This window comes from Somniosus microcephalus, unplaced genomic scaffold, assembly GCF_052327205.1.
Source record: "Somniosus microcephalus isolate GS21.2 unplaced genomic scaffold, FLI_Smic_1.0 unresolved_chr5, whole genome shotgun sequence".
Taxonomy (NCBI): Eukaryota; Metazoa; Chordata; class Chondrichthyes; order Squaliformes; family Somniosidae; genus Somniosus; species Somniosus microcephalus.
This window is the reverse complement of record NW_028225183.1, coordinates 31,987,682-32,012,140: the sequence shown is the minus strand read 5'-3', so window position 1 is coordinate 32,012,140 and position 24,459 is coordinate 31,987,682. Positions and strand designations below refer to the sequence as shown.

The 24,459-nt window shown below is 46.4% G+C and overlaps 11 non-coding genes across 11 annotated transcripts; all 11 read right to left on the bottom strand.

Annotated features, from left to right (window-relative positions):
- Positions 1-5,642: 5,642 nt before the first annotated feature.
- trnae-uuc (transfer RNA glutamic acid (anticodon UUC)) lies at positions 5,643-5,714 on the bottom strand. Its single transcript has one exon. It is a non-coding gene; the product is annotated as a tRNA-Glu (tRNA).
- Positions 5,715-8,440: 2,726 nt separating this feature from the next.
- On the bottom strand, positions 8,441-8,512 carry trnad-guc (transfer RNA aspartic acid (anticodon GUC)). Its single transcript has one exon. It is a non-coding gene; the product is annotated as a tRNA-Asp (tRNA).
- Positions 8,513-10,458: 1,946 nt separating this feature from the next.
- Positions 10,459-10,530, bottom strand: trnad-guc (transfer RNA aspartic acid (anticodon GUC)). The gene has a single exon. It is a non-coding gene; the product is annotated as a tRNA-Asp (tRNA).
- Positions 10,531-14,508: 3,978 nt separating this feature from the next.
- trnad-guc (transfer RNA aspartic acid (anticodon GUC)) lies at positions 14,509-14,580 on the bottom strand. The gene has a single exon. It is a non-coding gene; the product is annotated as a tRNA-Asp (tRNA).
- A 1,194-nt stretch (positions 14,581-15,774) lies between these two features.
- Positions 15,775-15,847, bottom strand: trnae-uuc (transfer RNA glutamic acid (anticodon UUC)). Its single transcript has one exon. It is a non-coding gene; the product is annotated as a tRNA-Glu (tRNA).
- Positions 15,848-16,551: 704 nt separating this feature from the next.
- Positions 16,552-16,623, bottom strand: trnad-guc (transfer RNA aspartic acid (anticodon GUC)). Its single transcript has one exon. It is a non-coding gene; the product is annotated as a tRNA-Asp (tRNA).
- Positions 16,624-17,811: 1,188 nt separating this feature from the next.
- Positions 17,812-17,883, bottom strand: trnae-cuc (transfer RNA glutamic acid (anticodon CUC)). Its single transcript has one exon. It is a non-coding gene; the product is annotated as a tRNA-Glu (tRNA).
- A 1,957-nt stretch (positions 17,884-19,840) lies between these two features.
- On the bottom strand, positions 19,841-19,912 carry trnae-uuc (transfer RNA glutamic acid (anticodon UUC)). The gene has a single exon. It is a non-coding gene; the product is annotated as a tRNA-Glu (tRNA).
- A 693-nt stretch (positions 19,913-20,605) lies between these two features.
- trnad-guc (transfer RNA aspartic acid (anticodon GUC)) lies at positions 20,606-20,677 on the bottom strand. Its single transcript has one exon. It is a non-coding gene; the product is annotated as a tRNA-Asp (tRNA).
- Positions 20,678-21,871: 1,194 nt separating this feature from the next.
- Positions 21,872-21,943, bottom strand: trnae-uuc (transfer RNA glutamic acid (anticodon UUC)). The gene has a single exon. It is a non-coding gene; the product is annotated as a tRNA-Glu (tRNA).
- Positions 21,944-22,647: 704 nt separating this feature from the next.
- On the bottom strand, positions 22,648-22,719 carry trnad-guc (transfer RNA aspartic acid (anticodon GUC)). Its single transcript has one exon. It is a non-coding gene; the product is annotated as a tRNA-Asp (tRNA).
- Positions 22,720-24,459: the final 1,740 nt, after the last annotated feature.

Below are 24,459 nucleotides of genomic sequence, written 5' to 3'. Positions count from 1 at the left end.
TGATAGGTCCATGGAATATGCTGCCGCAAAAAGCTGTAGAAACTACATCATTACATAAATTTCAAACAGAAATGAGGACATCGTCCCCAATGAGTCATTTTTACTGCATTTTAACCGCTGCCTTTCGGTTCCTGTGCCGAGACACATTCAAAGCTACAATCAAACAAGGATTCAAGCAGAAAGTTAAACAAGCACTTCACCCCATTATTACATCACGACATCACGAGAGGCCTAGGCCACAGGAGAAATACTACATTGATTAATGCTCTTGAAACCGTGAAAGCAATTTTAAACGTCGAATATATTTATTTTGCCACCCATTGAAGAAAATGCACGTCGTCCGCGCAGCCATCTTCAAGTTGATGCTGCTTCCTACTGCGATGCTTATTTAATGAACTAAGCCAGACGAGCCACAGTTCGCAACCCCGCTGGCCAAGATCGGAATATGAGAACGTAAGAAATAGGAGCAGGATTTGGCCATGCGTTCCTCGAGCCTGCTCCGCCATTCAATAAGATCATGGCTGATCAGATGTTCGACTCAACGCCACTTTCGCACCCGCTTCCCCTAACGCTTGACTCCCTTGTAGCTCAAATGTATGTCTATCTCCGCCTTGAATATAATCAATGACTCCGCTTCCACAGCTCTCTGGGCTAGAGGATTCCAAAGATTCACGACCGTTTGAGAGAAGAAATTCCTCCTCATCTCCGTTTTAAATGGGCTACCTCTTATCCTGAAACGCTGCCCCCATGTTATAGATTCTCGCAGGAGGGGAACATCCTCCCTGCATCTACACTGTCAATCCCCCACAGAATCATATAAAGAGACAAAGAGGGAGACAGAGACAAAGATAGACATATAGAGCGAGAGCCTCAGTTTGACGTCTTACAGACTGGTCCGAGGGAAAAGGGACTTCAGATATGTTGAGAGTGTGGAGAAGCTGCGATTGTTTTCCTCAGAAGGTTAAGAGGAAATTTAATTGAGGCTTTCAAAACTAAAGTGGCTTTGATTGAGGTAATAAGGAGAAACGCTTTCCAGTGGCAGGAGTGACGGCAACCAGAGGACACCGATTGAAGATAACCAGCAAAAGAATCAGTATGGGGAGAATTGTCTTACGCAGCAAGGGCTCAGGACTAATGAATATCTTACTGCTCAGGATAAGTTATCACGGCCCAGGCACTCTCTCATTCCAGGATTGCAACCGTTTATAAGTCTCAAATGTTGCATTTTTCACACTGGCAATGAGTTGATTGATAGCCGTGCTGTGATCAGCTAAGTTTGTTCGGGAGATGCAGTTGACAAGAAAATACATGGAATACGGATAATAACCGTGACTGTTCTGATACTGTGAGCTACAGTTAAATGTGGGCATGTAAACATTTAAAGTGTCTCGTTCACAATGTAATTTCCGGCTGGCTTTGAAAGAGCAGCCATTTCACAGAATGCCTAATGATAAGCTGCTGACTGTTGAAGCAGCAGCGCTGCGGAAAGTTGAAAGGTTGATGAGGTGCAAGCATTGCTTCGCGCGGGTGTTTTGATTGGTGGCATTTCAAACAGCCCCAAAATGCACTGTTCTCTGGGCAGGAAACGATCCCGAGCAGCCGTGGTGAACGCGCCGAATCCTAACCACTAGTCCAGCAGAAAAGCTGCGAAAAACTTCCTGCCAAGAAGCAGGGCAACGCAGTTATTCCTCCTTGCTGCTTTGAAATTCAAATCACTTTCATGCCAGGCAAACTTTTCGTACAAGATGACATCTTTTAGACGAGAACACAAAGGACATGTTCACTAAGCCACAGCATCAAGTGCGGGAAGGCGACCATTTGGCATATATTTCCTTCTATGCTTTTCTCAGAGACAGAGGCATAAAGTCAGAGAGAAGCCGTCGGGGAATTGAATACTGAACATGATAATATCCACGACATTGTAGAGGAAATGGTTATGCAGTGCTTGAGACAAAGCAGCAAACACACACAAAATACCCGTATGTGCTCTCTTTGTGTGGGTATGTCTCAGATATCCATCTCAGTGTCATGCATTCATGGAGGCTGGCAGCACGGTGGGAGGCCATTCGGCCAATCGTGCCTGTGCTGTCTCTTTGAAAGAGCAGTCGTGCTTTCTCCCGCTGTTATCTCATTTTCTCTCTCCCTCCTCAGTGCCCCACACAACAGGCAAACAGAAGGAGAACACTCTACTAACGAGGAACTGGTGCAGGGAGTTGTTATAAATTTCCTCATGTACATATTTTAAAATTATTTTCGTTCATTTTGTTCTATTCAACTTTTCCCAGGGTCTTTTTAAGGAGCTGCCCAAAGGTTTAAAATTGGGGATGTTAAAAATTCTCCCCGTCGGGAAATTGAACCCCGGTCTCCCGCGTGACAGGCGGGGATACTCACCACAAAACTAACGAGGAACTGAAAGGTGCCGAATCTGTCAGAGCAAAAATCGACCTGTGAACAGAGGGACAGAGGCAGAAGGGACAGAAATAAGAATAAGAACAGAAGGAATAGGAGCAGGAGTGGGCCATTCGGCCCCTCGAGCCTGCCCCGCCATTCAATAAGATCATGGCTGATCAGATCTTCTACTCAACGCCACTTTCCTGCCCGCTCCCCATAACCCTTGACTCCACTGCAGCTCAAATATATGTCTATCTCCACCTTGAATATATTCAGTGACTCCGCCTCCACAGCTCTCTGGGGCAGAGGATTCCAAAGACTCACGACATTCTGAGAGAAGAAATTCCTCCTCATCTCCGTTTTAAATGGGCGACCGGATATCCTGGAGCTTTGCCCCCGAGTTGTAGATTCCCCCAGGAGGGGAAACATCCTCTCTGCATCTATCCTGTCAAGCACCCTCAGAATCCTATACAGAGAGAGACAGGGACAAAGAGGGAGACAAAGATAGACATACAGAGCGAGACACTCAGTTTGACGCCTTGCAGAGTGGTCCGAGGGATAAGGAACTTCAGTTATGTTGAGAGTTTGTGATTGTTTTCCTCAGACGGTTAAGAGGAAATTTAATAAGAGGCTTTCAAAATTACAAGGGGATTTGATTGAGTTAATAAAGAGAAACGCTTGCCAGTGGCAGGTATGACGGTAACCAGAGGAGACCAATTGAAGATAACAGAATCAGTATGGGGAGAATTGTATTACGCAGCAAGGGCTCAGGCCTACTGAATATCTTACTGCTTAGAAATGTTATCACGGCCCAACTCTCTCTCACTAAAGTCTTGCACACGTTGCTAACTTTCAAATGTTGCATTCTTCAAACTGGCGTTGAGTTGATTGATAGCCGTGCTGTGATAAGCTAAGTTTGTTTGGGGGGGTGCAGCCTGCAAGAAAATACATGGAAGTTTGATAATAACCGTGACTGTTCTGACACTGTCAGCTGCAGTTAAATGTGGGCAAGTACACGTTTAAATTGTCTCGTCCCAAATGTAATTTCCTGCTGACTTTGAAACAGCAGGCATTTTACAAAAGGCAAGGAAGTGCATTGTGTACCTGTTGAGGCAGCAGCAGTGTTGAAATTGCACATGTTGATCAAGAGCAGGCATTGCTTCGCGCGGGTCATTGATTGGAGGCATTTCAAACAGCCTCAAAACGCACTGTTCCCTAACCGGGAATCGAACGCGGGCCGCGGCGGTGAAAGCGCCGAATCTTAACCACTAGACCACCAGGAAAGCTGCAAGAAGCTGCAAGAAGCTGCCTGCCAGCAAGCAGAGCAACGCAGACTTTCCTCCTTGCTGCTTTGAAATTCAGATCACTTTCACGCCAGGCAAACTTTTCGTACAAGATGACATCTTTTAGACGAGAACACAAAGGACATGTTCACTAAGCCACAGCATCAAGTGCGGGAAGGCGTCCATTTGCCATATATTACCTTCTATGCTTTTCTCAGAGACAGAGGCATAAAGTCAGAGAGAAGCCGTCGGGGAAGTGAAAACTGACATCATAATATCCACGACATTGTCCAGGAAATGGTTATGCAGTGCTTGAGACAAAGCAGCAAACACACACAAAATACCCGTATGTGCTCTCTTTGTGTGGGTATGTCTCAGATATCCATCTCAGTGTCATGCATTCATGGAGGCTGGCAGCACGGTGGGAGGCCATTCGGCCAATCGTGCCTGTGCTGTCTCTTTGAAAGAGCAGTCGTGCTTTCTCCCGCTGTTATCTCATTTTCTCTCTCCCTCCTCAGTGCCCCACGCAACAGGCAAACAGAAGGAGAACACTCTACTAACGAGGAACTGGTGCAGGGAGTTGTTATAAATTTCGTCATGTACATATTTTTAAATTATTTTCGTTCATTTTGTTCTATTCAACTTTTCCCAGGGTCTTTTTAAGGAGCTGCCCAAAGGTTTAAAATTGGGGATGTTAAAAATTCTCCCCGTCGGGGAATTAAACCCCGGTCTCCCGCGTGACAGGCGGGGATACTCACCACTATACTAAGGAGGAACTGAAAGGTGCCGAATCTGTCAGAGCAAAAATCGACCTGTGAACAGAGGGACAGAGGCAGAAGGGACAGAAATAAGAATAAGAACAGAAGGAATAGGAGCAGGAGTGGGCCATTCGGCCCCTCGAGCCTGCCCCGCCATTCAATAAGATCATGGCTGATCAGATCTTCTACTCAACGCCACTTTCCTGCCCGCTCCCCATAACCCTTGACTCCACTGCAGCTCAAATATATGTCTATCTCCACCTTGAATATATTCAGTGGCTCCGCCTCCACAGCTCTCTGGGGTAGAGGATTCCAAAGATTCACGACATTCTGAGAGAAGAAATTCCTCCTCATCTCCGTTTTAAATGGGCGACCGGATATCCTGGAGCTTTGCCCCCGAGTTGTAGATTCCCCCAGGAGGGGAAACATCCTCCCTGCATCTATCCAGTCAAGCCACCTCAGAATCCTATACAGAGAGAGACAGGGACAAAGAGGGAGACAAAGATAGACATACAGAGCGAGACACTCAGTTTGACGTCTGGCAGAGTGGTCCGAGGGATAAGGAACTTCAGTGATGTTGAGAGTTTGTGATTGTTTTCCTCAGACGGTTAAGAGGAAATTTAATAAGAGGCTTTCAAAATTACAAGGGGATTTGATTGAGGTAATAAGGAGAAACGCTTGCCAGTGGCAGGTATGACGGTAACCAGAGGAGACCAATTGAAGATAGCAGAATCAGTATGGGGAGAATTGTATTACGCAGCAAGGGCTCAGGCCTACTGAATATCTTACTGCTTAGAAATGTTATCACGGCCCAACTCTCTCTCACTAAAGTCTTGCACACGTTGCTAACTTTCAAATGTTGCATTCTTCAAACTGGCGTTGAGTTGATTGATAGCCGTGCTGTGATAAGCTAAGTTTGTTAGGGGTGCAGCCTGCAAGAATATACATGGAAGTTTGATAATAACCGTGACTGTTCTGACACTGTCAGCTGCAGTTAAATGTGGGCATATACGCGTTTAAATTGTCTCGTCCCAAATGTAATTTCCTGCTGACTTTGAAACAGCAGGCATTTTACAAAAGGCAAGGAAGTGCATTGTGTGCCTGTTGAGGCATCAGCAGTGTTGAAATTGCTAAAGGTTGATCAGGAGCAGACATTGCTTCGCGCGGGTGCATTGATTGGAGGCATTTCAAACAGCCTCAAAACGCACTGTTCCCTAACCGGGAATCGAACCCGGGCCGCGGCGGTGAAAGCGCCGAATCCAAACCACTAGACCACCAGGGAAGCTGCAAAAAACTGCCTGCCAGCAAGCAGAGCAACGCAGACTTTCCTCCTTGCTGCTTTGAAATTCAGATCACTTTAACGCCAGGCAAACCTTTCGTACAAGATGACATCTTTTAGACGAGAACACAAAGGACATGTTCACTAAGCCACAGCATCAAGTGCGGGAAGGCGTCCATTTGCCATATATTTCCTTCTATGCTTTTCTCAGAGACAGAGGCATAAAGTCAGAGAGAAGCCGTCGGGGAAGTGAAAACTGAACATCATAATATCCACGACATTGTCCAGGAAATGGTTATGCAGTGCTTGAGACAAAGCAGCAAACACACACAAAATACCCGTATGTGCTCTCTTTGTGTGGGTATGTCTCAGATATCCATCTCAGTGTCATGCATTCATGGAGGCTGGCAGCACGGTGGGAGGCCTTTCGGCCAATCGTGCCTGTGCTGTCTCTTTGAAAGAGCAGTCGTGCTTTCTCCCGCTGTTATCTCATTTTCTCTCTCCCTCCTCAGAGCCCCACACAACAGGCAAACAGAAGGAGAACACTCTACTAACGAGGAACTGGTGCAGGGCGTTGTTATAAATTTCGTCATGTACATATTTTAAAATTATTTTCGTTCATTTTGTTCTATTCAACTTTTCCCAGGGTCTTTTTAAGGAGCTGCTCAAAGGTTTAAAATTGGGGATGTTAAAAATTCTCCCCGTCGGGGAATTGAACCCCGGTCTCCCGCGTGACAGGCGGTGATACTCACCACTATACTAACGAGGAACTGAAAGGTGCCGAATCTGTCAGAGCAAAAATCGACCTGTGAACAGAGGGACAGAGGCAGAAGGGACAGAAATAAGAATAAGAACAGAAGGAATAGGAGCAGGAGTGGGCCATTCGGCCCCTCGAGCCTGCCCCGCCATTCAATAAGATCATGGCTGATCAGATCTTCTACTCAACGCCACTTTCCTGACCGCTCCCCATAACCCTTGACTCCACTGCAGCTCAAATATATGTCTATCTCCACCTTGAATATATTCAGTGGCTCCGCCTCCACAGCTCTCTGGGGTAGAGGATTCCAAAGATTCACGACATTCTGAGAGAAGAAATTCCTCCTCATCTCCGTTTTAAATGGGCGACCGGATATCCTGGAGCTTTGCCCCCTAGTTGTAGATTCCCCTAGGAGGGGAAACATCCTCCCTGCATCTATCCTGTCAAGCACCCTCAGAATCCTATACAGAGAGAGACAGGGACAAAGAGGGAGACAAAGATAGACATACAGAGCGAGACAGTCAGTTTGACGTCTTGCAGAGTGGTCCGAGGGATAAGGAACTTCAGTTATGTTGAGAGTTTGTGATTGTTTTCCTCAGACGGTTAAGAGGAAATTTAATAAGAGGCTTTCAAAATTACAAGGGGATTTGATTGAGGTAATAAGGAGAAACGCTTGCCAGTGGCAGGTATGACGGTAACCAGAGGAGACCAATTGAAGATAGCAGAATCAGTATGGGGAGAATTGTATTATGCAGCAAGGGCTCAGGCCTACTGAATATCTTACTGCTTAGAAATGTTATCACGGCCCAACTCTCTCTCACTAAAGTCTTGCACACTTTGCTGACTTTCAAATGTTGCATTCTTCAAACTGGCGTTGAGTTGATTGATAGCCGTGCTGTGATAAGCTAAGTTTGTTAGGGGGGTGCAGCCTGCAAGAAAATACATGGAAGTTTGATAATAACCGTGACTGTTCTGACACTGTCAGCTGCAGTTAAATGTGGGCATGTACACGTTTAAATTGTCTCGTCCCAAATGTAATTTCCTGCTGACTTTGAAACAGCAGGCATTTTACAAAAGGCAAGGAAGTGCATTGTGTACCTGTTGAGGCAGCAGCAGTGTTGAAATTGCAAAGGTTGATCAGGAGCAGGCATTGCTTCGCGCGGGTGCATTGATTGGAGGCATTTCAAACAGCCTCAAAACGCACTGTTCTCTAATCGGGAATCGAACCCGGGCCGCTGCAGTGAAAGCGCCGAATCTTAACCACTAGACCACCAGGGAAGCTGCAAAAAGCTGCCTGCCAGCAAGCAGAGCAACGCAGACTTTCCTCCTTGCTGCTTTGAAATTCAGATCACTTTAACGCCAGGCAAACTTTTCGTACAAGATGACATCTTTTAGACGAGAACACAAAGGACATGTTCACTAAGCCACAGCATCAAGTGCGGGAAGGGGTCCATTTGCCATATATTACCTTCTATGCTTTTCTCAGAGACAGAGGCATCAAGTCATAGAGAAGCCGTCGGGGAAGTGAAAACTGAACATCATAATATCCACGACATTGTCCAGGAAATGGTTATGCAGTGCTTGAGACAAAGCAGCAAACACACACAAAATACCCGTATGTGCTCTCTTTGTGTGGGTATGTCTCAGATATCCATCTCAGTGTCATGCATTCATGGAGGCTGGCAGCACGGTGGGAGGCCATTCGGCCAATCGTGCCTGTGCTGTCTCTTTGAAAGAGCAGTCGTGCTTTCTCCCGCTGTTATCTCATTTTCTCTCTCCCTCCTCAGTGCCCCACACAACAGGCAAACAGAAGGAGAACACTCTACTAACGAGGAACTGGTGCAGGGAGTTGTTATAAATTTCGTCATGTTCATATTTTAAAATTATTTTCGTTCATTTTGTTTTATTCAACTTTTCCCAGGGTCTTTTTAAGGAGCTGCCCAAAGGTTTAAAATTGGGGATGTTAAAAATTCTCCCCGTCGGGGAATTGAACCCCGGTCTCCCGCGTGACAGGCGGGGATACTCACCACTATACTAACGAGGAACTGAAAGGTGCCGAATCTGTCAAAGCAAAAATCGACCTTTGAACAGAGGGACAGAGGCAGAAGGGACAGAAATAAGAATAGAAGGAACAGGAGCAGGCCATTCGGCCCCTCGAACCTGCCCCGCCATTCAATAAGATCATGGCTGATCAGATCTTCTACTCAACGCCACTTTCCTGCCCGCTCCCCATAACCCTTGACTCCACTGCAGCTCAAATATATGTCTACCTCCACCTTGAATATATTCAGTGGCTCCGCCTCCACAGCTCTCTGGGGTAGAGGATTCCAAAGATTCACGACATTCTGAGAGAAGAAATTCCTCCTCATCTCCGTTTTAAATGGGCGACCGGATATCCTGGAGCTTTGCCCCCTAGTTGTAGATTCCCCCAGGAGGGGAAACATCCTCCCTGCATCTATCCAGTCAAGCCACCTCAGAATCCTATACAGAGAGAGACAGGGACAAAGAGGGAGACAAAGATAGACATACATAGCGAGACACTCAGTTTGACGTCTTGCAGAGTGGTCCGAGGGATAAGGAACTTCAGTGATGTTGAGAGTTTGTGATTGTTTTCCTCAGACGGTTAAGAGGAAATTTAATAAGAGGCTTTCAAAATTACAAGGGGATTTGATTGAGGTAATAAGGAGAAACGCTTGCCAGTGGCAGGTATGACGGTAACCAGAGGAGACCAATTGAAGATAGCAGAATCAGTATGGGGAGAATTGTATTACGCAGCAAGGGCTCAGGCCTACTGAATATCTTACTGCTTAGAAATGTTATCACGGCCCAACTCTCTCTCACTAAAGTCTTGCACACGTTGCTAACTTTCAAATGTTGCATTCTTCAAACTGGCGTTGAGTTGATTGATAGCCGTGCTGTGATAAGCTAAGTTTGTTAGGGGTGCAGCCTGCAAGAATATACATGGAAGTTTGATAATAACCGTGACTGTTCTGACACTGTCAGCTGCAGTTAAATGTGGGCATATACGCGTTTAAATTGTCTCGTCCCAAATGTAATTTCCTGCTGACTTTGAAACAGCAGGCATTTTACAAAAGGCAAGGAAGTGCATTGTGTGCCTGTTGAGGCATCAGCAGTGTTGAAATTGCTAAAGGTTGATCAGGAGCAGACATTGCTTCGCGCGGGTGCATTGATTGGAGGCATTTCAAACAGCCTCAAAACGCACTGTTCCCTAACCGGGAATCGAACCCGGGCCGCGGCGGTGAATGCGCCGAATCCAAACCACTAGACCACCAGGGAAGCTGCAAGAAACTGCCTGCCAGCAAGCAGAGCAACGCAGACTTTCCTCCTTGCTGCTTTGAAATTCAGATCACTTTAACGCCAGGCAAACCTTTCGTACAAGATGACATATTTTAGACGAGAACACAAAGGACATGTTCACTAAGCCACAGCATCAAGTGCGGGAAGGCGTCCATTTGCCATATATTTCCTTCTATGCTTTTCTCAGAGACAGAGGCATAAAGTCAGAGAGAAGCCGTCGGGGAAGTGAAAACTGACATCATAATATCCACGACATTGTCGAGCAAATGTTTATGCAGTGCTTGAGACAAAGCAGCAAACACACACAAAATACCCGTATGTGCTCTCTTTGTGTGGGTATGTCTCAGATATCCATCTGAGTGTCATGCATTCATGGAGGCTGGCAGCACGGTGGGAGGCCTTTCGGCCAATCGTGCCTGTGCTGTCTCTTTGAAAGAGCAGTCGTGCTTTCTCCCGCTGTTATCTCATTTTCTCTCTCCCTCCTCAGAGCCCCACACAACAGGCAAACAGAAGGAGAACACTCTACTAACGAGGAACTGGTGCAGGGAGTTGTTATAAATTTCGTCATGTACCTATTTTAAAATTATTTTCGTTCATTTTGTTCTATTCAACTTTTCCCAGGGTCTTTTTGAGGAGCTGCTCAAAGGTTTAAAATTGGGGATGTTAAAAATTCTCCCCGTCGGGGAATTGAACCCCGGTCTCCCGCGTGACAGGCGGGGATACTCACCACTATACTAACGAGGAACTGAAAGGTGCCGAATCGGTCAGAGCAAAAATCGACCTGTGAACAGAGGGACAGAGGCAGAAGGGACAGAAATAAGAATAAGAACAGAAGGAATAGGAGCAGGAGTGGGCCATTCGGCCCCTCGAGCCTGCCCCGCCATTCAATAAGATCATGGCTGATCAGATCTTCTACTCAACGCCACTTTCCTGCCCGCTCCCCATAACCCTTGACTCCACTGCAGCTCAAATATATGTCTATCTCCACCTTGAATATATTCAGTGGCTCCGCCTCCACAGCTCTCTGGGGTAGAGGATTCCAAAGATTCACGACATTCTGAGAGAAGAAATTCCTCCTCATCTCCGTTTTAAATGGGCGACCGGATATCCTGGAGCTTTGCCCCCTAGTTGTAGATTCCCCTAGGAGGGGAAACATCCTCCCTGCATCTATCCTGTCAAGCACCCTCAGAATCCTATACAGAGAGAGACAGGGACAAAGAGGGAGACAAAGATAGACATACAGAGCGAGACAGTCAGTTTGACGTCTTGCAGAGTGGTCCGAGGGATAAGGAACTTCAGTTATGTTGAGAGTTTGTGATTGTTTTCCTCAGACGGTTAAGAGGAAATTTAATAAGAGGCTTTCAAAATTACAAGGGGATTTGATTGAGGTAATAAGGAGAAACGCTTGCCAGTGGCAGGTATGACGGTAACCAGAGGAGACCAATTGAAGATAGCAGAATCAGTATGGGGAGAATTGTATTATGCAGCAAGGGCTCAGGCCTACTGAATATCTTACTGCTTAGAAATGTTATCACGGCCCAACTCTCTCTCACTAAAGTCTTGCACACTTTGCTGACTTTCAAATGTTGCATTCTTCAAACTGGCGTTGAGTTGATTGATAGCCGTGCTGTGATAAGCTAAGTTTGTTAGGGGGGTGCAGCCTGCAAGAAAATACATGGAAGTTTGATAATAACCGTGACTGTTCTGACACTGTCAGCTGCAGTTAAATGTGGGCATGTACACGTTTAAATTGTCTCGTCCCAAATGTAATTTCCTGCTGACTTTGAAACAGCAGGCATTTTACAAAAGGCAAGGAAGTGCATTGTGTACCTGTTGAGGCAGCAGCAGTGTTGAAATTGCAAAGGTTGATCAGGAGCAGGCATTGCTTCGCGCGGGTGCATTGATTGGAGGCATTTCAAACAGCCTCAAAACGCACTGTTCTCTAATCGGGAATCGAACCCGGGCCGCGGCAGTGAAAGCGCCGAATCTTAACCACTAGACCACCAGGGAAGCTGCAAGAAGCTGCCTGCCAGCAAGCAGAGCAACGCAGACCTTCCTCCTTGCTGCTTTGAAATTCAGATCACTTTAACGCCAGGCAAACTTTTCGTACAAGATGACATCTTTTAGACGAGAACACAAAGGACATGTTCACTAAGCCACAGCATCAAGTGCGGGAAGGGGTCCATTTGCCATATATTACCTTCTATGCTTTTCTCAGAGACAGAGGCATAAAGTCATAGAGAAGCCGTCGGGGAAGTGAAAACTGAACATCATAATATCCACGACATTGTCCAGGAAATGGTTATGCAGTGCTTGAGACAAAGCAGCAAACACACACAAAATACCCGTATGTGCTCTCTTTGTGTGGGTATGTCTCAGATATCCATCTCAGTGTCATGCATTCATGGAGGCTGGCAGCACGGTGGGAGGCCATTCGGCCAATCGTGCCTGTGCTGTCTCTTTGAAAGAGCAGTCGTGCTTTCTCCCGCTGTTATCTCATTTTCTCTCTCCCTCCTCAGTGCCCCACACAACAGGCAAACAGAAGGAGAACACTCTACTAACGAGGAACTGGTGCAGGGAGTTGTTATAAATTTCGTCATGTTCATATTTTAAAATTATTTTCGATCATTTTGTTCTATTCAACTTTTCCCAGGGTCTTTTTAAGGAGCTGCCCAAAGGTTTAAAATTGGGGATGTTAAAAATTCTCCCCGTCGGGGAATTGAACCCCGGTCTCCCGCGTGACATGCGGGGATACTCACCACTATACTAACGAGGAACTGAAAGGTGCCGAATCTATCAAAGCAAAAATCGACCTTTGAACAGAGGGACAGAGGCAGAAGGGACAGAAATAAGAATAGAAGGAACAGGAGCAGGCCATTCGGCCCCTCGAACCTGCCCCGCCATTCAATAAGATCATGGCTGATCAGATCTTCTACTCAACGCCACTTTCCTGCCCGCTCCCCATAACCCTTGACTCCACTGCAGCTCAAATATATGTCTATCTCCACCTTGAATATATTCAGTGGCTCCGCCTCCACAGCTCACTGGGGTAGAGGATTCCAAAGATTCACGACATTCTGAGAGAAGAAATTCCTCCTCATCTCCGTTTTAAATGGGCGACCGGATATCCTGGAGCTTTGCCCCCTAGTTGTAGATTCCCCTAGGAGGGGAAACATCCTCCCTGCATCTATCCTGTCAAGCACCCTCAGAATCCTATACAGAGAGAGACAGGGACAAAGAGGGAGACAAAGATAGACATACAGAGCGAGACAGTCAGTTTGACGTCTTGCAGAGTGGTCCGAGGGATAAGGAACTTCAGTTATGTTGAGAGTTTGTGATTGTTTTCCTCAGACGGTTAAGAGGAAATTTAATAAGAGGCTTTCAAAATTACAAGGGGATTTGATTGAGGTAATAAGGAGAAACGCTTGCCAGTGGCAGGTATGACGGTAACCAGAGGAGACCAATTGAAGATAGCAGAATCAGTATGGGGAGAATTGTATTACGCAGCAAGGGCTCAGGCCTACTGAATATCTTACTGCTTAGAAATGTTATCACGGCCCAACTCTCTCTCACTAAAGTCTTGCACACGTTGCTAACTTTCAAATGTTGCATTCTTCAAACTAGCGTTGAGTTGATTGATAGCCGTGCTGTGATAAGCTAAGTTTGTTAGGGGTGCAGCCTGCAAGAATATACATGGAAGTTTGATAATAACCGTGACTGTTCTGACACTGTCAGCTGCAGTTAAATGTGGGCATATACGCGTTTAAATTGTCTCGTCCCAAATGTAATTTCCTGCTGACTTTGAAATAGCAGGCATTTTACAAAAGGCAAGGAAGTGCATTGTGTGCCTGTTGAGGCATCAGCAGTGTTGAAATTGCTAAAGGTTGATCAGGAGCAGACATTGCTTCGCGCGGGTGCATTGATTGGAGGCATTTCAAACAGCCTCAAAACGCACTGTTCTCTAACCGGGAATCGAACCCGGGCCGCGGCGGTGAAAGCGCCGAATCCAAACCACTAGACCACCAGGGAAGCTGCAAGAAACTGCCTGCCAGCAAGCAGAGCAACGCAGACTTTCCTCCTTGCTGCTTTGAAATTCAGATCACTTCAACGCCAGGCAAACCTTTCGTACAAGATGACATCTTTTAGACGAGAACACAAAGGACATGTTCACTAAGCCACAGCATCAAGTGCGGGAAGGCGTCCATTTGCCATATATTTCCTTCTATGCTTTTCTCAGAGACAGAGGCATAAAGTCAGAGAGAAGCCGTCGGGGAAGTGAAAACTGACATCATAATATCCACGACATTGTCGAGCAAATGTTTATGCAGTGCTTGAGACAAAGCAGCAAACACACACAAAATACCCGTATGTGCTCTCTTTGTGTGGGTATGTCTCAGATATCCATCTCAGTGTCATGCATTCATGGAGGCTGGCAGCACGGTGGGAGGCCTTTCGGCCAATCGTGCCTGTGCTGTCTCTTTGATAGAGCAGTCGTGCTTTCTCCCGCTGTTATCTCATTTTCTCTCTCCCTCCTCAGAGCCCCACACAACAGGCAAACAGAAGGAGAACACTCTACTAACGAGGAACTGGTGCAGGGAGTTGTTATAAATTTCGTCATGTACCTATTTTAAAATTATTTTCGTTCATTTTGTTCTATTCAACTTTTCCCAGGGTCTTTTTGAGGAGCTGCTCAAAGGTTTAAAATTGGGGATGTTAAAAATTCTCCCCGTCGGGGAATTGAACCCCGGTCTCCCGCGTGACAGGCGGGGATACTCACCACTATACTAACGAGGAACTGAAAGGTGCCGAATCTGTCAGAGCAAAAATCGACCTGTGAACAGAGGGACAGAGGCAGAAGGGACAGAAATAAGAGTAAGAACAGAAGGAATAGGAGCAGGAGTGGGCCATTCGGCCCCTCGAGCCTGCCCCGCCATTCAATAAGATCATGGCTGATCAGATCTTCTACTCAACGCCACTTTCCTGCCCGCTCCCCATAACCCTTGACTCCACTGCAGCTCAAATATATGTCTATCTCCACCTTGAATATATTCAGTGGCTCCGCCTCCACAGCTCACTGGGGTAGAGGATTCCAAAGATTCACGACATTCTGAGAGAAGAAATTCCTCCTCATCTCCGTTTTAAATGGGCGACCGGATATCCTGGAGCTTTGCCCCCTAGTTGTAGATTCCCCTAGGAGGGGAAACATCCTCCCTGCATCTATCCTGTCAAGCACCCTCAGAATCCTATACAGAGAGAGACAGGGACAAAGAGGGAGACAAAGATAGACATACAGAGCGAGACAGTCGGTTTGACGTCTTGCAGAGTGGTCCGAGGGATAAGGAACTTCAGTTATGTTGAGAGTTTGTGATTGTTTTCCTCAGACGGTTAAGAGGAAATTTAATAAGAGGCTTTCAAAATTACAAGGGGATTTGATTGAGGTAATAAGGAGAAACGCTTGCCAGTGGCAGGTATGACGGTAACCAGAGGAGACCAATTGAAGATAGCAGAATCAGTATGGGGAGAATTGTATTACGCAGCAAGGGCTCAGGCCTACTGAATATCTTACTGCTTAGAAATGTTATCACGGCCCAACTCTCTCTCACTAAAGTCTTGCACACGTTGCTAACTTTCAAATGTTGCATTCTTCAAACTGGCGTTGAGTTGATTGATAGCCGTGCTGTGATAAGCTATGTTTGTTAGGGGGGTGCAGCCTGCAAGAAAATACATGGAAGTTTGATAATAACAGTGACTGTTCTGACACTGTCAGCTGCAGTTAAATGTGGGCATGTACACGTTTAAATTGTCTCGTCCCAAATGTAATTTCCTGCTGACTTTGAAACAGCAGGCATTTTACAAAAGGCAAGGAAGTGCATTGCGCACCTGTTGAGGCATCAGCAGTGTTGAAATTGCAAAGGTTGATCAGGAGCAGACATTGCTTCGCGCGGGTGCATTGATTGGAGGCATTTCAAACAGCCTCAAAACGCACTGTTCCCTAACCGGGAATCGAACCCGGGCCGACGGCGGTGAAAGCGCCGAATCCTAACCACTAGACCACCAGGGAAGCTGCAAGAAGCTGCAAGAAGCTGCCTGCCAGCAAGCAGAGCAACGCAGACTTTCCTCCTTGCTGCTTTGAAATTCAGATCACTTTCACGCCAGGCAAACTTTTCGTACAAGATGACATCTTTTAGACGAGAACACAAAGGACATGTTCACTAAGCCACAGCATCAAGTGCGGGAAGGCGTCCATTTGCCATATATTTCCTTCTATGCTTTTCTCAGAGACAGAGGCATAAAGTCATAGAGAAGCCGTCGGGGAAGTGAAAACTGAACATCATAATATCCACGACATTGTCCAGGAAATGGTTATGCAGTGCTTGAGAAAAAGCAGCAAACACACACAAAATACCCGTATGTGCTCTCTTTGTGTGGGTATGTCTCAGATATCCATCTCAGTGTCATGCATTCATGGAGGCTGGCAGCACGGTGGGAGGCCATTCTGCCAATCGTGCCTGTGCTGTCTCTTTGAAAGAGCAGTCGTGCTTTCTCCCGCTGTTATCTCATTTTCTCTCTCCCTCCTCAGTGCCCCACACAACAGGCAAACAGAAGGAGAACACTCTACTAACGAGGAACTGGTGCAGGGAGTTGTTATAAATTTCGTCACGTTCATATTTTAAAATTATTTTCGTTCATTTTGTTCTATTCAACTTTTCCCAGGGTCTTTTTAAGGAGCTGCCCAAAGGTTTAAAATTGGGGATGTTAAAAATTCTCCCCGTCGGGGAATTGAACCCCGGTCTCCCGCGTGACAGGCGGGGATACTCACCACTATACTAACGAGGAACTGAAAGGTGCCGAATCTGTCAAAGCAAAAATCGACCTTTGAACAGAGGGACAGAGGCAGAAGGGACAGAAATAAGAATAGAAGGAACAGGAGCAGGAGTGGGCCATTCGGCCCCTCGAACCTGCCCCGCCATTCAATAAGATCATGGCTGATCAGATCTTCTACTCAACGCCACTTTCCTGCCCGCTCCCCATAACCCTTGACTCCACTGCAGCTCAAATATATGTCTATCTCCACCTTGAATATATTCAGTGGCTCCGCCTCCACAGCTCTCTGGGGTAGAGGATTCCAAAGATTCACGACATTCTGAGAGAAGAAATTCCTCCTCATCTCCGTTTTAAATGGGCGACCGGATATCCTGGAGCTTTGCCCCCTAGTTGTAGATTCCCCTAGGAGGGGAAACATCCTCCCTGCATCTATCCTGTCAAGCACCCTCAGAATCCTATACAGAGAGAGACAGGGACAAAGAGGGAGACAAAGATAGACATACAGAGCGAGACAGTCAGTTTGACGTCTTGCAGAGTGGTCCGAGGGATAAGGAACTTCAGTTATGTTGAGAGTTTGTGATTGTTTTCCTCAGACGGTTAAGAGGAAATTTAATAAGAGGCTTTCAAAATTACAAGGGGATTTGATTGAGGTAATAAGGAGAAACGCTTGCCAGTGGCAGGAATGACGGTAACCAGAGGAGACCAATTGAAGATAGCAGAATCAGTATGGGGAGAATTGTATTACGCAGCAAGGGCTCAGGCCTACTGAATATCTTACTGCTTAGAAATGTTATCACGGCCCAACTCTCTCTCACTAAAGTCTTGCACACGTTGCTAACTTTCAAATGTTGCATTCTTCAAACTGGCGTTGAGTTGATTGATAGCCGTGCTGTGATAAGCTATGTTTGTAAGGGGGGTGCAGCCTGCAAGAAAATACATGGAAGTTTGATAATAACAGTGACTGTTCTGACACTGTCAGCTGCAGTTAAATGTGGGCATGTACACGTTTAAATTGTCTCGTCCCAAATGTAATTTCCTGCTGACTTTGAAACAGCAGGCATTTTACAAAAGGCAAGGAAGTGCATTGCGCACCTGTTGAGGCATCAGCAGTGTTGAAATTGCAAAGGTTGATCAGGAGCAGACATTGCTTCGCGCGGGTGCATTGATTGGAGGCATTTCAAACAGCCTCAAAACGCACTGTTCCCTAACCGGGAATCGAACCCGGGCCGCGGCGGTGAGAGCGCCGAATCCTAACCACTAGACCACCAGGGAAGCTGCAAGAAGCTGCAAGAAGCTGCCTGCCAGCAAGCAGAGCAACGCAGACTTTCCTCCTTGCTGCTTTGAAATTCAGATCACTTTCACGCCAGGCAAACTTTTCGTACAAGATGACATCTTTTAGACGAGAACACAAAGGACATGTTCACTAAGCCACAGCATCAAGTGCGGGAAGGGGTCCATTTGCCATATATTTCCTTCTATGCTTTTCTCAGAGACAGAGGCATAAAGTCATAGAGAAGCCGTCGGGGAAGTGAAAACTGAACATCATAATATCCACGACATTGTCCAGGAAATGGTTATGCAGTGCTTGAGAAAAAGCAGCAAACACACACAAAATACCCGTATGTGCTCTCTTTGTGTGGGTATGTCTCAGATATCCATCTCAGTGTCATGCATTCATGGAGGCTGGCAGCACGGTGGGAGGCCATTCGGCCAATCGTGCCTGTGCTGTCTCTTTGAAAGAGCAGTCGTGCTTTCTCCCGCTGTTATCTCATTTTCTCTCTCCCTCCTCAGTGCCCCACACAACAGGCAAACAGAAGGAGAACACTCTACTAACGAGGAACTGGTGCAGGGAGTTGTTATAAATTTCGTCATGTTCATATTTTAAAATTATTTTCGTTCATTTTGTTCTATTCAACTTTTCCCAGGGTCTTTTTAAGGAGCTGCCCAAAAGTTTAAAATTGGGGATGTTAAAAATTCTCCCCGTCGGGGAATTGAACCCCGGTCTCCCGCGTGACAGGCGGGGATACTCACCACTATACTAACGAGAAACTGAAAGGTGCCGAATCGGTCAAAGCAAAAATCGACCTTTGAACAGAGGGACAGAGGCAGAAGGGACAGAAATAAGAATAGAAGGAACAGGAGCAGGCCATTCGGCCCCTCGAACCTGCCCCGCCATTCAATAAGATCATGGCTGATCAGATCTTCTACTCAACGCCACTTTCCTGCCCGCTCCCCATAACCCTTGACTCCACTGCAGCTCAAATATATGTCTACCTCCACCTTGAATATATTCAGTGGCTCCGCCTCCACAGCTCTCTGGGGTAGAGGATTCCAAAGATTCACGACATTCTGAGAGAAGAAATTCCTCCTCATCTCCGTTTTAAATGGGCGACCGGATATCCTGGAGCTTTGCCCCCGAGTTGTAGATTCCCCCAGGAGGGGAAACATCCTCCCTGCATCTATCCAGTCAAGCCACCTCAGAATCCTATACAGAGAGAGACAGGGACAAAGAGGGAGACAAAGATAGACATACAGAGCGAGACACTCAGTTTGACGTCTTGCAGAGTGGTCCGAGGGATAAGGAACTTCAGTTATGTTGAGAGTTTGTGATTGTTTTCCTCAGACGGTTAAGAGGAAATTTAATAAGAGGCTTTCAAAATTACAAGGGGATTTGATTGAGGTAATAAGGAGAAACGCTTGCCAGTGGCAGGTATGACGGTAACCAGAGGAGACCAATTGAAGATAGCAGAATCAGTATGGGGAGAATTGTATTACGCAGCAAGGGCTCAGGCCTACTGAATATCTTACTGCTTAGAAATGTTATCACGGCCCAACTCTCTCTCACTAAAGTCTTGCACACGTTGCTAACTTTCAAATGTTGCATTCTTCAAACTGGCGTTGAGTTGATTGATAACCGTGCTGTGATAAGCTAAGTTTGTTAGGGGTGCAGCCTGCAAGAATATACATGGAAGTTTGATAATAACCGTGACTGTTCTGACACTGTCAACTGCAGTTAAATGTGGGCATATACGCGTTTAAATTGTCTCGTCCCAAATGTAATTTCCTGCTGACTTTGAAACAGCAGGCATTTTACAAAAGGCAAGGAAGTGCATTGTGTACCTGTTGAGGCATCAGCAGTGTTGAAATTGCTAAAGGTTGATCAGGAGCAGACATTGCTTCGCGCGGGTGCATTGATTGGAGGCATTTCAAACAGCCTCAAAACGCACTGTTCCCTAACCGGGAATCGAACCCGGGCCGCGGCGGTGAAAGCGCCGAATCCTAACCACTAGACCACCAGGGAAGCTGCAAGAAACTGCCTGCCAGCAAGCAGAGCAACGCAGACTTTCGTCCTTGCTGCTTTGAAATTCAGATCACTTTAACGCCAGGCAAACTTTTCGTACAAGATGACATCTTTTAGACGAGAACACAAAGGACATGTTCACTAAGCCACAGCATCAAGTGCGGGAAGGCGTCCATTTGCCATATATTTCCTTCTATGCTTTTCTCAGAGACAGAGGCATAAAGTCATAGAGAAGCCGTCGGGGAAGTGAAAACTGACATCATAATATCCACGACATTGTCGAGGAAATGGTTATGCAGTGCTTGAGACAAAGCAGCAAACACACACAAAATACCCGTATGTGCTCTCTTTGTGTGGGTATGTCTCAGATATCCATCTCAGTTTCATGCATTCATGGAGGCTGGCAGCACGGTGGGAGGCCATTCGGCCAATCGTGCCTGTGCTGTCTCTTTGAAAGAGCAGTCGTGCTTTCTCCCGCTGTTATCTCATTTTCTCTCTCCCTCCTCAGAGCCCCACACAACAGGCAAACAGAAGGAGAACACTCTACTAACGAGGAACTGGTGCAGGGAGTTGTTATAAATTTCGTCATGTACATATTTTAAAATTATTTTCGTTCATTTTGTTCTATTCAACTTTTCCCAGGATCTTTTTAAGGAGCTGCCCAAAGGTTTAAAATTGGGGATGTTAAAAATTCTCCCCGTCGGGGAATTGAACCCCGGTCTCCCGCGTGACAGGCGGGGATACTCACCACTATACTAACGAGGAACTGAAAGGTGCCGAATCTGTCAGAGCAAAAATCGACCTGTGAACAGAGGGACAGAGGCAGAAGGGACAGAAATAAGAATAAGAACAGAAGGAATAGGAGCAGGAGTGGGCCATTCGGCCCCTCGAGCCTGCCCCGCCATTCAATAAGATCATGGCTGATCAGATCTTGTACTCAACGCCACTTTCCTGCCCGCTCCCCATAACCCTTGACTCCACTGCAGCTCAAATATATGTCTATCTCCACCTTGAATATATTCAGTGGCTCCGCCTCCACAGCTCTCTGGGGTAGAGGATTCCAAAGATTCACGACATTCTGAGAGAACAAATTCCTCCTCATCTCCGTTTTAAATGGGCGACCGGATATCCTGGAGCTTTGCCCCCTAGTTGTAGATTCCCCCAGGAGGGGAAACATCCTCCCTGCATCTATCCTGTCAAGCACCCTCAGAATCCTATACAGAGAGAGACAGGGACAAAGAGGGAGACAAAGATAGACATACAGAGCGAGACAGTCAGTTTGACGTCTTGCAGAGTGGTCCGAGGGATAAGGAACTTCAGTTATGTTGAGAGTTTGTGATTGTTTTCCTCAGACGGTTAAGAGGAAATTTAATAAGAGGCTTTCAAAATTACAAGGGGATTTGATTGAGGTAATAAGGAGAAACGCTTGCCAGTGGCAGGTATGACGGTAACCAGAGGAGACCAATTGAAGATAGCAGAATCAGTATGGGGAGAATTGTATTACGCAGCAAGGGCTCAGGCCTACTGAATATCTTACTGCTTAGAAATGTTATCACGGCCCAACTCTCTCTCACTAAAGTCTTGCACACGTTGCTAACTTTCAAATGTTGCATTCTTCAAACTGGCGTTGAGTTGATTGATAGCCGTGCTGTGATAAGCTATGTTTGTTAGGGGGGTGCAGCCTGCAAGAAAATACATGGAAGTTTGATAATAACAGTGACTGTTCTGACACTGTCAGCTGCAGTTAAATGTGGGCATGTACACGTTTAAATTGTCTCGTCCCAAATGTAATTTCCTGCTGACTTTGAAACAGCAGGCATTTTACAAAAGGCAAGGAAGTGCATTGCGCACCTGTTGAGGCATCAGCAGCGTTGAAATTGCAAAGGTTGATCAGGAGCAGACATTGCTTCGCGCGGGTGCATTGATTGGAGGCATTTCAAACAGCCTCAAAACGCACTGTTCCCTAACCGGGAATCGAACCCGGGCCGCGGCGGTGAAAGCGCCGAATCCTAACCACTAGACCACCAGGGAAGCTGCAAGAAGCTGCAAGAAGCTGCCTGCCAGCAAGCAGAGCAACGCAGACTTTCCTCCTTGCTGCTTTGAAATTCAGATCACTTTCACGCCAGGCAAACTTTTCGTACAAGATGACATCTTTTAGACGAGAACACAAAGGACATGTTCACTAAGCCACAGCATCAAGTGCGGGAAGGGGTCCATTTGCCATATATTTCCTTCTATGCTTTTCTCAGAGACAGAGGCATAAAGTCATAGAGAAGCCGTCGGGGAAGTGAAAACTGAACATCATAATATCCACGACATTGTCCAGGAAATGGTTATGCAATGCTTGAGAAAAAGCAGCAAACACACACAAAATACCCGTATGTGCTCTCTTTGTGTGGGTATGTCTCAGATATCCATCTCAGTGTCATGCATTCATGGAGGCTGGCAGCACGGTGGGAGGCCATTCGGCCAATCGTGCCTGTGCTGTCTCTTTGAAAGAGCAGTCGTGCTTTCTCCCGCTGTTATCTCATTTTCTCTCTCCCTCCTCAGTGCCCCACACAACAGGCAAACAGAAGGAGAACACTCTACTAACGAGGAACTGGTGCAGGGAGTTGTTATAAATTTCGTCATGTTCATATTTTAAAATTATTTTCGTTCATTTTGTTCTATTCAACTTTTCCCAGGGTCTTTTTAAGGAGCTGCCCAAAAGTTTAAAATTGGGGATGTTAAAAATTCTCCCCGTCGGGGAATTGAACCCCGGTCTCCCGCGTGACAGGCGGGGATACTCACCACTATACTAACGAGGAATTGAAAGGTGCCGAATCTGTCAGAGCAAAAATCGACCTGTGAACAGAGGGACAGAGGCAGAAGGGACAGAAATAAGAATAGAAGGAATAGGAGCAGGAGTGGGCCATTCGGCCCCTCGAACCTGCCCCGCCATTCAATAAGATCATGGCTGATCAGATCTTCTACTCAACGCCACTTTCCTGCCCGCTCCCCATAACCCTTGACTCCACTGCAGCTCAAATATATGTCTATCTCCACCTTGAATATATTCAGTGACTCCGCCTCCACAGCTCTCTGGGGTAGAGGATTCCAAAGATTCACGACATTCTGAGAGAAGAAATTCCTCCTCATCTCCGTTTTAAATGGGCGACCGGATATCCTGGAGCTTTGCCCCCTAGTTGTAGATTCCCCCAGGAGGGGAAACATCCTCCCTGCATCTATCCTGTCAAGCAACCTCAGAATCCTATACAGAGAGAGACAGGGACAAAGAGGGAGACAAAGATAGACATACAGAGCGAGACAGTCAGTTTGACGTCTTGCAGAGTGGTCCGAGGGATAAGGAACTTCAGTTATGTTGAGAGTTTGTGATTGTTTTCCTCAGACGGTTAAGAGGAAATTTAATAAGAGGCTTTCAAAATTACAAGGGGATTTGATTGAGGTAATAAGGAGAAACGCTTGCCAGTGGCAGGTATGACGGTAACCAGAGGAGACCAATTGAAGATAGCAGAATCAGTATGGGGAGAATTGTATTACGCAGCAAGGGCTCAGGCCTACTGAATATCTTACTGCTTAGAAATGTTATCACGGCCCAACTCTCTCTCACTAAAGTCTTGCACACTTTGCTAACTTTCAAATGTTGCATTCTTCAAACTGGCGTTGAGTTGATTGATAGCCGTGCTGTGATAAGCTAAGTTTGTTTGGGGGTGCAGCCTGCAAGAAAATACATGGAAGTTTGATAATAACCGTGACTGTTCTGACACTGTCAGCTGCAGTTAAATGTGGGCATATACGCGTTTAAATTGTCTCGTCCCAAATGTAATTTCCTGCTGACTTTGAAACAGCAGGCATTTTACAAAAGGCAAGGAAGTGCATTGTGTACCTGTTGAGGCATCAGCAGTGTTGAAATTGCTAAAGGTTGATCAGGAGCAGACATTGCTTCGCGCGGGTGCATTGATTGGAGGCATTTCAAACAGCCTCAAAACGCACTGTTTTCTAACCGGGAATCGAACCCGGGCCGCGGCGGTGAAAGCGCCGAATCCTAACCACTAGATCACCAGGGAAGCTGCAAAAAGCTGCAAGAAGCTGCCTGCCAGCAAGCAGAGCAACGCAGACTTTCCTCCTTGCTGCTTTGAAATTCAGATCACTTTAACGCCAGGCAAACTTTTCGTACAAGATGACATCTTTCAGACGAGAACACAAAGGACATGTTCACTAAGCCACAGCATCAAGTGCGGGAAGGCGTCCATTTGCCATATATTTCCTTCTATGCTTTTCTCAGAGACAGAGGCATAAAGTCAGAGAGAAGCCGTCGGGGAAGTGAAAACTGACATCATAATATCCACGACATTGTCGAGGAAATGGTTATGCAGTGCTTGAGACAAAGCAGCAAACACACACAAAATACCCGTATGTGCTCTCTTTGTGTGGGTATGTCTCAGATATCCATCTCAGTGTCATGCATTCATGGAGGCTGGCAGCACGGTGGGAGGCCATTCGGCCAATCGTGCCTGTGCTGTCTCTTTGAAAGAGCAGTCGTGCTT